The following is a 13,254-nucleotide window of genomic DNA, read 5'->3' as shown; positions in this document are numbered from 1 at the left end:
GGAGACATCGGCCGTACACCTCTATACAACCCATACACACCATGGAGGGGGCAGCTGTGCATGGCAACCAATCAGCATCTAACTGCAGCTTGCTCAGTTAAGCATTGAACATGACAGCTAGAAGCTGATTGGTTGCCATGCACAACTGCTGCAGGCTATGGGGTTGCTTTAGTAAAACAGAAGAGTGCAAGATGTGGTGAAACTGTGCCTGGTAGCCAATCAGCTTCTAACTTCAGGTTGCTCAATTATGTTTTAAAAATGAAATCTAAAAGCTGATTGGTTGCAATGCACAACTGCTGCAGACTATGGGATTGCTTTACTAAAACGGGAGAGTGTAAGATCTGGTGCAGCTCTGCAGGGTAGCCAATCAGCTTCTAACTTCAGCTTGGTCAATTATGCATTAAAAATGAAAGCTAGAAGCTGATTGGTTGCCATGCACAACTACTGCAGACTATGGTGTGATTTACTAACACCGGAGAGTGCAAAATCTGGTGCAGCTCTGCATTGTAGCCAATCAGCTTCTAATTTCAGCTTACTCAATTATGCGTTAAAAATGAAAGCTAGAAGCTGATTGATTACCATGCACAGCTGCTACATACTATGGGGTTGCTTTACTAAAACTGGAGAGTGCAAAATCTGGTGCAGTTCTGCAGGGTAGCCAATCAGCTTCTAAGTTCAGCTTGCTCAATAATGCGTTAAGAATGAAAGCTAGAAGCTGATTGGTTGCCATGCACAACTGCTGCAGGCTATGGGATTGATTTACTATACCTGGAGAGTGCAAAATCTGGTGTTGCTCTGCATTGTAGCCAATCAGCTTCTAACTTCAGCTTGCTCAATTATGCATTAAAAATGAAAGCTTGAAGCTGCTTGGTTGCCATGCACAACTGCTGCAGGCTATTGGGTTGATTTACTAAAACTGGAGAGTGCAAAAATCTGGTGCTGCTGGGCATTGTAGCCAATCAGCTTCTAACTTCAGCTTGCTCAATTATGCGTTAAAAATGAAAGCTAGAAGCTGATTGGTTGCAATGCACAACAGCTGCAGGCTATGGGGTCCATTTACTAAAACTGGAGAGTGCAAAATTTGGTGCAGCTCTGCATTGTAGCCAATCAGCTTTTAACTTAAGCTTGCTCGATTAAGCTTTGGCAATTGGTTTCTATACAGAGCTGCACCAGATTTTGCACTCTCCAGTTATAGTAAACAGACCCATATGGCTTCTCCAGTCTTAATAAATCCCCCTATAGGTTAAATACAAAAAAACAAACACAACAGTATGAGAATTCTTATATTACAAAAAAAAGGGACAGTCATATTCACCTAAAACAATAAAGATCCTTCCTCATCCATGGGAAAAGCTTTGTGAATTGGATCTGATCAGTCTTCACAAAAAAAAAATCAATAAAAAAAAAAGAAAATCTGAGATTAGACAAATCTTCCTTCTTTGTCCTCCATTGATCTGTATATAGTATTGGTTTATTGGTTGATAATAATAAAACCTGCTAGTACTCAGGTTGTGTTTGTTTTGCTGGCTGTGCTGAAGAATTGCAAACTGATCAATGTGAGTTGAAGAGAGGACACACCGAGGAGTCAAATGAGGACAAGAAAAAAGAGAGCTGGAGGGGTGAGCTGGGGATAGCATAAGAGCTATACAGACAGAAAATAAAATATGTGCAATTCATAGAATGATGTATAAAGTGCTCACACTGGGAGACATATTGTACTGGGGACAATTATCACATTCAGCTCCCAGACTGACCATAAATTAGAGGTCTTCGTCCTCTTCCCTTATTATGATCTTTACAGAACAATTCTCATGTAAAATTCAGTTTTTACTTTGTTAGTTGCATCTGCAGACTTCATACCATATACAGATGTCTCTGGTATATCCATCTTTAATTTGTTAAAAATGCAGAATGCTTCCTTATTAAAGGATTAGTACTCTCAAAACAGCTATTTCACTGTTTGGAAGATGCTGCAAAATTAAAGTATTATCAAATGTTCACTCTTAACACGGTTGCAAAGGCGCACACACACACATATAATTTTTTCTTTTTTTTTTTTTAAATAACAAACATGTTGTACTTTCCTGCTCTGTGCCATGGGCAGGTGTCAAGTATAATATCAATACTTTTATTTTTCTAAAATAATAAACCTATTAGACAGGTGTGTCTAAAAAGTTTGGTGAATGGTATCAGAAAACAAACAAAACAGAAGATACAAACAAATTTCCTTTTTTGACCACTTCATACCCTGCCCATAGTCAAAAGACGTCCGCAGGAGGGATCTCTCATCCTGGACGGGCGTCATATCACGTCCTGAGCCTCCCGGCCATCTAGGGGGCGTGCGTCCGCTGCGTCACCCAGGAGCCGGTGCGCGTGCCTGGTGGCCGCAATGTCCGCCGGGCACCCGCGATTGCCGGTAACAATCGCGTGGATCTGTATGTGTAAACACACAGATCCACGTCCTGTCAGGGGAGAGGAGATCGGTTGTGCGTTCCCAGTACAGAGGAACACTGATCGGTCTCCTCCCCTTGTGAGTCCCCTTCTCCCTAAAGTTAGAATCACTCCCTAGGTAACACATTTAACCCCTTGATCACCCCCTGGTGTTAACCCCTTCCCTGCCAGTGACATTTACAAAGAGACTGTCAGAGAGTGTGTAGGGAGGATAGAGGAGACTGTCAGAGAGTGTGTGGAGATGGTACAGGAGACTGGCAGAGAGGGAGCGGAGATGGTACAGGAGACTGTCAGAGAAGGTGCGGAGATGGTACAGGAGACTGTCAGAGAGGGTGCGGAGATGGTACAGGAGACTGTCAGAGAGGGAGCGGAGGTGGTACAGGAGACTGTCAGAGAAGGTGCGGAGATGGTACAGGAGACTGTCAGAGAGGGTGCGGAGATGGTACAGGAGACTGCCAGAGAGGGTGCGGAGATGGTACTGGAGACTGTCAGAGAGGGTGCGGAGATGGTACTGGAGACTGTCAGAGAGGGTGCGGAGATGGTACAGGAGACTGTCAGAGAGGGTGTGCGGAGATGGTGCAGAAGACTGTCAGAGAGGGTGCAGAGATGGTACAGGAGACTGTCAGAGAGGGTGCAGAGATGATACAGGAGATTGTCAGACAGGGTGCGGAGATGGTACAGGAGACTTTCAGAGAAGGTGCGGAGATGGTACAGGAGACTGTCAGAGAGGGTCCGGAGATGGTACGGGAGACTGTCAAAGAGGGTGTGGAGATGGTACAGGAGACTGTCAGAGAGGGTGCAGAGATGGTGCAGAAGACTGTCAGAGAGGGTGCAGAGATGGTACAGGAGATTGTCAGAGAGGGTGCGGAGATGGTACAGAAGCCTGTCAGAGAGGGTGCAGAGATGGTACAGGAGACTGTCAGAAAGTGTGCGGAGATGGTACAGGAGACTGTCAGAGAGGGAGTGGAGATGGCACAGAAGAATGTCAGAGAGTGTGCGGAGATGGTACAGGAGACTGTCAGAGAGGGTGCGGAGATGGTACAGGAGAGGGTATGGACATGGTACAGGAGAGGGTGAGTGTCAGGGCTGGCTTAGCCCTTCCTTCTCTGGGCTGGCTGCTCAGCTGTCGGCTAATTGCCATGTCTCATTTCTCTCCACAGTTACCCAGCTGTTCCAGATCATGCTCGTCTGACCTGCCTACTTAAGGCTGTCCAGCTAACTTCATCTCTGCCTTCGCCTTGGTCACATCACAAGAAACCATCTCCTGTAGTCCTGCTTAAAGACTGGCTGGCTGACATCCCTTCTGGCTCCTTATCTCGCTTGCTGTTCCTCTACTTGGATCCCTCACTTCTGGTATGACTGATTACCCGATCTGGTTATTGAACTCTGGCCTGGCTGACTACTCGATCCGGTTACTGGACTCTGGCTATGCTTTGACTACGCTTACTATATTTACCTTTTTATTTAATAAACAAGTGTGGTTTATTTGTACTTCTGTCTCGGTGTCAGAAACCATGAATCAGACTTAAATCACACTTGTTTATTAAATAAAAATAAAAAGGTAAATAGAGAAAGCGTAGTCAATGCATAGCTTTGGCGTCTGGCATCTGCGGTCAGCATGGAGTCTGTACCTATCATTAGCATGACGAAAAAGCCTCCTGGACTTGTACCCAAGTGGAACAAAGACCACGGAGATGCTCCTCTAATGCAGGAATACTCTGCGGAACAAACGAGTCAGGCAACATGGAAGGTTGGAAACCATAATTCCCCATAAATGGAGACAATCGGGAGGCAGAATTCAAGACACTATTGTGAGCAAACTCTGCCCATGATAATAGGTCTGACCAGTTGTTATGGTGGTCAGAAATATAGCAACGTAGGAATTGCTCCAAGGACTGATTGGCTCGCTCTGTGGCTCCATTAGACTGTGGGTGATACGCAGAAGAGAAAGCAAGCTGGATTCTCAACTGTGCACAAAAGGGTCGCCAGAACGGAGAGACAAACTGTCTAGCCCTGTCCGAGACAATTACCTTGGGTAGCCCATGTAAGCAAAAGATTTCCAGAGCAAAAATGGAAGCCAGTTCCTTAGAAGTAGGCAACTTCTTAAGTGGAATACAATGACACATCTTTGAGAACCGGTCAACCACCTTAAGGATAACAGTGTTGCCTTGGGAGTTGGGCAACTCCACAATGAAATCCATTGACAGGTGAGTCCAGGACCTCTCTCCATTGGGTATGGGTTGTAGGAGGCCCACAGGAAGGTGTCGTGGAGTCTTACTCTGAGCACACAAGGAACAGGCAGCTACGAAGGCAGTAACATCAGTCCGTAGACTAGGCCACCAGAATTGTTGGGAAATTGCCCAAATTAGTTGATTCTTCCCAGGATGGCCAGCTGCCTTGGGAGAATGGTAAGTCTGGAGCATGGCAGTATGGAGACTCTCTGGGACAAAGCAGCGCTCACAAGGTTTCTCAGGAGGAGCTTGGACCTGAGCAGCAAGAATTTTGTCACCCAAAGGAGAAGTAAGACTGGTGCGAACCGTAGCCAAGATATGATCAGGAGGAATCACAGGAACCGGAACGGACTCCAACTTGGAAGTGGAGGAAAATTGTCGTGACAAGGCATCAGCCCTTACATTCTTAGTACCGGGTAAGAATGAGACAATGTAATTAAAACTTGACAAGAAAAGAGCTCATCGCGCCCTTCTGGGAGAGAGTCGCTTAGCCTCAGACAAGAATGTAAGATTCTTATGGTCAGTAAGAATAAGAACTGGCACAATAGTACCTCAAGGAGATGTCTCCATTCTTTTAGGACTAAAATGATTGCCAACAGCTCTCTTTCACCAAACTCATAATTGCACTTAGCAGGAGACAATTTCTTGGAAAAGTAGCCACACGGATGCATAGCGCTCTCAGAGTTAGGACATTGAGACAGAAGGGTGCCAACTCCAGTCTCAGAAGCATCAACTTCTAGGATAAAAGGCAACGTAGGATCAGGATGTGCCAACACAGGAGCAGAAACAAAGGCAGCCTTGAGAGTCTCAAAGGCCTTAATGGACTCCGGAGACCAACTCTGTGGGTTACCGATCCTTACTGGTCATATCCGTCAGGGGCTTGACCAGAGACGAGAAGTTACGAATAAACTTCCGATAGTAGTTGGCAAAGCCCAGGAAACGCTGCAGAGGACGTAAACCCACTGGTCGAGGCCACTGTAGGACTGGCGAAAGTTCCTCTGGGTCCATCGAGAACCAGCAGTGGAAATGACATAGCCCAGGAATGTAACCTGTTCATGATGGAACTCGCACTTCTCCAGTTTACAATAGAGATTGTTCTCTCTTAGTTTCTGAAGCACACAACAGACATCTGTGTGGTGGCTCTCCAGGGACTTGGAAAATATGAGGATATCATCGAGATAAACCACCACACATAACTGCAACAAATCTCGGAGGACATCATTAATAAATTCCTGGAAAACTGCCGGGACGTTATAAAGGCCAAAAGGCATTACCAGGTACTCATAATGACCTGTTCTGGTATTAAACGCAGTTTTCCACTCGCTGCCCTCCTTAATGCGCATGAGACTGTATGCCCCTCTCAATTAAAGCTTTGTGAAAACCGTTGCTCCCTTGAGGTGGTCAAATAACTCTGTAATCAATGGAATCGGGTGGACATTCTTAATCGTGACACGATTGAGACCCCTATAATCTATACAAGGTCTGAGTTCACCGCTCTTCTTCTTCACAAAGAAGAAACCAGCACCAGCAGGAGATGAGGATTTGCGGATAAAACCTCGAGAAAGTGCGTCTGCAACATACTCCTCCATGGCCCTATCCTCCAAGACCGACAAAGGGTAAACCCGGCCACGAGGAGGTATGGCACCAGGTTGAAGGTCAATTGCGCAATCATAAGACCGGTGTGGAGGCAAACTACCGGCTTGACCTTTGTCAAAGACGTCGCTAAAATCGCGGGAGTCCTCCGGCACCAACTCTGAGAGCGCTATGCATCCGTGTGGCTACTTTTCCAAGAAATTGTCTGCAAGTGCAATTATGAGTTTGGTGAAAGAGAGCTGTTGGCAATCATTTTAGTCCTGAAAGAATGGAGACATCTCCTTGAGGTACTATTGTGCCAGTTCTTATTCTTACTGACCATAAGAATCTTACATTCTTGTCTGAGGCTAAGCGCCTCTCTCCCAGAAGGGCGCGATGGGCTCTTTTCTTGTCGAGTTTTAATTACATTGTCTCATTCTTACCCGGTACTAAGAATGTAAGGGATGATACCTTGTCACAACAACTTTCCTCCACTTCCAAGTCGGAGTCGGTTCCGGTTCCTGTGATTCCTCCTGATCGTATCTTGGGCCTCCTACAACCCATACCCAATGGAGAGAGGCCCTGGAGCCACCTCTCAATTCATTTCATTGTGGAGTTGCCCAACTCACAAGGCAACACTGTTATCCTTATGGTGGTTGACCAATTCTTAAAGATGTGTCATTGTATTCCACTTAAGAAGTTGCCTACCTCTAAGGAACTGGCAATTCCTACGTTGCTATATTTCTGACCATAACAACTGGTCAGACCTATTACCATGGGCAGAGTTTTCTCACAATAGTGCCTTGAATTCTGCCTCCCGATTGTCTCCATTTAATGTCGAATTATGGTTTCCAACCTTCCATGTTGCCTAACTCGTTTGTTCCTCAGAGTATTCTTGCATTAGAGGAGCATCTCCGTGGTCTTCATTCCACTTGGGTACAAGTCCAGGAGGCTTTGCATCATGCTAATGATAGGTACAGACATGCTGACTGCAGACGCCTGCCTGCACCTTCCTACCAGGTTGGGGACAGGGTCAGGCTGTCATCATGCAACCTCTGACTTCATGTTCCCTCACTGAAGTTTGTGCCTCGGTTTATTGGGCCTTTCTGTATCCTTCGCAGGATTAACCCAGTGGCTTACGCGTTGGACCTTCCTCCTAGTATGCGCATCTCAAATGTGTCATGTTTCCTTATAGAAACAGTTGGTCTGCAACCGATTTACCACCTCGGTGCCATGTCCTCACCCTATTCAGGTTGAGAACCATGAGGAGTATGAGGTACAATCCATTGTTGACTCCCGTAGGTTCCGCAGGCGCATACAGTACCTGGTGCATTGGAAGGGGTACGGTCCAGAGGAACGCTCCTGGGTTTCATCCTCAGACGTACATGCTCCTGTCCTCCTCCACGAGTTCCATCAACATTTTCCCCTCAAGCCCGGTGGCCCTCCGAGGGAGAGGGGTCATTGAGGAGGGGGTACTGTCAGGACTGGCTTAGCCCTTCCTTCTCTGGGCTGGCTGCTCAGCTGTCGGCTAATTGCCAGCTCTCATCTCTCTCCACAGTTACCCAGATGTTCCTGATCCTGCTCGTCTGACCTGCCTACTTAAAGCTGTCCAGCTCACTTCATCTCTGCCTTCGCCTTGGTCACATCACAAGAAAGCATCTCCTGTAGTCCTGTTTAAAGACTGGCTTGCTGACATCCCTTCTGGCTCCTTATGCTGCTTGCTGTTCCTACACTTGGATCCCTGATTTCTGGCCTTGCTGATTACCAATCTGGTTATTGGACTCTGGCTGTGCTTTGACTACGCTTACTCTATTTACCTTTTTATTTTTATTTAATAAGCAAGTGTGATTTATTTGTACTTCTGTCTCGGTCTGATTCATGGTTTCAGACAGTGAGAGGGTGCAGACATGGCGTGTGAGAGGGTGCAGACATGGCGGGTGAGAGGGTGCAGACATGGTACAGGACTTGAGGTGCACCTCCAACACAGTGCTCTGTAACCCCCCTCCCCCAACACATAGAATGTCCAGCAGATCATCATTACCCCAGGCATTTCCACATCCCCCCTGCACCTCTGGCTGTCAGCTCACTGAGAATTGAGGGAGAGTGGGTGGCAGCTCTGTGGTGCCCGTGGGATCTCCACACATCTAGCAGGTCTCTATGCAGGTGTACAATGGAGAGGGGAGGGGTCTGACCGGGGAAGCTAATCAGCTGCAGTCTACAAGTAAATTGCTCTGCTTGTACACTGAAGAGAAAAGCCGATTAGCTGCCTGGATCAGAGGCCCCTCCCCTCTCCACACAGAAGAGACCTGCTAGACGCATGGAGATCCCCGCGGCCATGTTTTCATAGCCGGGAGCTGTGGCCGGTGAGGGGTTGCCGGGACAACACCAATTTCGCGTGATTTTTCCTGGGACACGGACAGACCGGGACAAGAGTCTGAATCCCATGAATGTCCTATGCACAAGCCCTTAAAAACACTCTGTAATTTACACTGAAGGGCTACGAAAATGGTTCATGCACACTGCAGCTCAAAGTTACTAAAAGAAGTGGCTCCTACAGGCTTTTGAGCTCTTTTTTTCTGTCTGGAAACTCCCCTCCATGTTAGCTAATGTGTCCATGCACACTATTCCTTTTTCAGGTGTTTTCAGGCATATGGCAGAACCAAACCACCCTCCCCCCCACTTGCATTTTTGAGTGGAGCTAGTGCCCCAAAGAGCTCAAAACAGCTCAAAAGAGCTCAAGGAAGCTTGAAAACACACAAAAACATTTGTTCCAGTAAATAAATAACAAAAATGTTATACTTTCCTCCACTGTGCAGCTCGTTTTGCACAGAGTGGCCCAAACCTGCTCTTCTGGGGTCCCTCGGCGGCTGTCTCTGCTTCCCCCCGCAAGTACTTCTCACGTTCATGCGAGCTCCCTCGCATGGTGAGAAGTACTTGCGGGCTTGCTTCTGTGATACAGCCGGCTGCTATAGTCGCTCACTGTATCACTCAGCCCCACCCCCCGGCGCGCCTCGTCATTGGATGTGATTGACAGCAGTGCGAGCCAATGGCTGCGCTGCTTTCAATCCATCCACTCTAGCCAATCAACAGCCAGGCTGAGCGGCGAAGAGGATGTTGGAAGGCGAGCGCGGAACTTTCGAGGGGTCAGGTAAGTAAACCAGGGGGGCTGGGGGGGTCAGCACTGTCAGGTATTTTTTTTCACCCTAATGCATAGAACGCATTAAGGTGAAAAAATGTTTACCTTTACAACCCCTTTAAGAAAATAATATCTAGGAGGGTTTGTGAAAAAAAAAACGCTTATTCTCAAAAAAACTCAAAGGAGCTTGAAGAAGCTCAATAAAAATGTGCACAAAAAAAGCACAAGCTTCTACAAGCTGAAATAAAAGTTGAAATGCCCTTAAAAGCAGCTTTTTATTTTTTTTGAGCTGCAGTGAGCATGAGCCCTAAGATGTGACAGGTTTACACAGCCTAAGAATGCTTAGACATGCAAAGCTTACCAATTATACAGAGTGCCATGTGTCTACTAAATCTTTGTGTCAGTTTAAAGGCTAATTTAATACAAATAGAGATAAAAGAATAATTGAACATTTCCACTGGCAGTTTGCCTAATTCCCTATTTTCCCTTTTCCAGTCTGCTTTGGTTGGCAAGATTTGGATCTGCCAATCCACCCTTTTTACTTAAAATGATAATAGAATTTAAATTGAATAAAAACCTATTTAAATAATATTAGCTAATATTAATAAATCAATTTACTTAAAACCTGATTTGGCTTGGAAAAAAAAACGGATCAACGGCAGTAATGTACAAGAAAAAAGCAGCTCCTGCTATACTCACCTGATCTTTGGTGATGGCCTCCATGGACTACTGATCCAGCAAAATAGTAAGGTGGGGCGGTGATGTCAACTCATTCAATCGGAGAACACTGCATTAATTGGGAAAATGCAAAGTGTTCTCTGTATGGCATCCACTCCAAGTAAGCAACTTCCTGTGTTCAGTAAGCAGCAGGGGAGGGACCTGGAAACTAGATGCAATTACTGTAGTAGCCATGTCTACTACAAGCTTCCAGCTTCCACGGGGATCCCACAGGTATGGCACATACACACTTACACTGGTTTTCACAAAATAGGAACACACAAAGACTCCCATAATGATATCTGTTACCAGAACAGGTGTCTCTATTCAAAGATTTCCCTTCATCTCCTGGTCTGATGACAGCTGTCAACTTTTGGTTGGAGTTCCACTTTTTTGGTACCAGCTAAATTTTTTTCAATTTTCTGAAGGTATGTCTTTATTAAATGACACCAGACTTAAGTAATCCACCGCCATCCCTGCTTTAATTCCCATGGGAGACGATACCCACGACCGGGGGAAGCTTCAGGGACACCCCGAACATTTACCATCGTTGAGAGCTCTCCCCCGCTGCCACTGTGACCCCGGAGAGGCCCGCTACACAAAGCTCTCGGCGCCATCTTGCGGCCTACAACCCGGCCAGGCACATACAGCATCCGCGGCCGCGATCTAAGGACCAGACTCTGCTGCCCATCTTACACTATTTTGCGGCAAAGGAACTCCGCCAGACACCACCGGCATGCGCTGAAGGTCCGCAGATCGGAACTGCTCCCCAGGCCTGCGGACCAGACCTCATCCCCAGGACGCGGTGAATAGGAGATTTAACTCACCCACCGTAGCAGGAATCTTCCGGGGAGATAGCGGAGAAGCCCACTTCTGCCCCTCACCAGGAAGACCATACCTGATCAGGGGCAGGGAACCCCTGAATGGCTGCAACCCCCAGGATAGTCCGAGGCTTCGGTCTACCCCCCATAGCCGGCGGCCATCTTGGTACTCCCCTTCCACCCAACCCTAGCAGCACTTAAATATATCCTGACCATCATATATTTAATTTAATCTATCCTTAACTCACTGACTACCACCCTATTACTGCAAGGAAGGAGCAGAGCCATCTGGGGGGACCACCTCACCCAACCCCAGGGTGCCACATAGACGGCGGCCTTCTCACAGGACCCAGGACATTCCCTCCACCTCCGTCCTGCCCTGAGGATAGTGTATACCCTCTCCCTATAGCTGCAGCCTGCCACCACTACCAAGGTGGCTAATCGCACGGCACATTAAAAATTATGGAGGCCGTGGCTTGACACGCAGTGTACATGGCTGTGATGTAACAACACCCCGGTGATCCGAGGAGCCTGAGAACTAAAAACAGACCGACAAAGGAGAATATGTCCACACACCTGAGGAGTAGCACACACAATCATACCCTCCGCTCTCTAGGGACCCCTAAAAGGAAACCCTCACCTGGAAACCTAAACAAATTTAGATATAGCGGCAGCAACAAAACCCCTAAGATGGCCCCGCCACAGAGGAACAATATTGAGGAATACTTAGAAGATGACAAAGTCTCACTACCAGCATCTGAAGACTCGGTCGCAGGTAACAAACTTGACCAACCGCAAACGTATGCCACCATGACAGATATTGCAGCTGACATTAAAAACTCTCTCTCTGACGCAATCACAGACATTAAAACTGAATTGCTGAAAATAACAGAACAAATGGCGATATCGGAACGTGCAGGGAAAAGAAGGGACAGAGCCCTGATCAGACTGAATGACATTGCAAACTCACATTCCCAACATCTGATCGATATGAACAGACAAATCGAAGATCTAGACAACTGCAGCAGACGAAACAACATCAGAGTCAGGGGTGTGCCTAAAACGGTCCCCCCTGACCAGATCAGACCAGCTCTTACTGCCATCTTCAACAACCTCATTGAGAGGCCTGAACAGTCCCCTATTGACTTTGATAGAGCACATAGGGCTCTCAAACCCAGAGCACAAGACGGAAATCCCCCAAGAGATATCATATGCTGCCTGCCTAATTATGGTCTGAAGGAAGACATTCTTCAAAAAGCGAGATCTAAGGATCGGATCATGTATGCAGACGCTTCAATTCAACTTTTCCAAGACCTCTCACCTATCACACTCAAAAACAGAAGAGCTTTAAAACCCCTACTGGAAGTGCTAAGACAAAAAGGTATCAACTACAGATGGAAATTCCCCTTTGCACTACAAGCAAACTACATGGGGAAACAACACCTGCTGAGAGTTCCCGATGACCTGCTAAAATTTTGTGAAGAACTACAGGTTGCACCAATAGACCTACCGGATTGGTACGTCGAATTCCGTACTCCACCTGAAATCAACAACCCCCAGTTTTCTCCAGGACCATCCCACACACAATCCCCTTACCAGCGTGGAAAACATGCCAGAACGGAACAGCTTTGATTCTCCAACCTCCTCTAAAACCACTAGGACCCCGAGAGCGAGGGAATCCTTAGGATATTTAAATATTTTGCGATACAACCAGTGACAACCTTACTAACCAAATACTTACATTGGGCAATTAAAAACACTTGTGACCTTTGGCCCATCTCAAGACTAGATCTACCCACATGTTGGAATGATAGTGGGGCTGCTTATGACAGCACCCAACATGATCACTCTGTTTTGTACTAACTTTTCTTTTATTTCACCCCCAAAGCAATGGCCTCAAGGTAGCTTACAGTCTGTTATGGGCGTTGCTCCCCTGGAATGCTATCGGTTTGCACAGACTCCGGAAAGCCTTCTGTTTGAAGTCTTCAAAGTGTTAGTAACGTTGTCTGCCTACAAGGCTATACTCAACATATAACAAGACACATTTTTACTTTGCACACAAATGGAAATAAGAAGCCAGAAACAGGTGGACCGCCCCTCCTCTCATTCGCTGTACTGGTTCTCAACTCAAACACTGAGGGCGCCTACCTGTTGGGTTGTGCAAATACCCAGACCTCTGGGGACTGAGACATTTTCATTTTTTTCTTTTTTTTTTTAATTATCCATGGTTGCAGAACACTACTCTCCCCTGACTACCGGGTGCCTGCTCACACCCTATAATGCTGTGGCCTCTCACAACCAAGAAATCACGCCTCACCCCTACCAT

This window comes from Lithobates pipiens, unplaced genomic scaffold, assembly GCF_037356315.1.
Source record: "Lithobates pipiens isolate NorthernLeopardFrog02 unplaced genomic scaffold, aLitPip1_a1.2 Scaffold_10, whole genome shotgun sequence".
In the NCBI taxonomy this organism is placed as follows: Eukaryota; Metazoa; Chordata; class Amphibia; order Anura; family Ranidae; genus Lithobates; species Lithobates pipiens.
Note: the sequence above shows the minus strand (reverse complement) of the source record.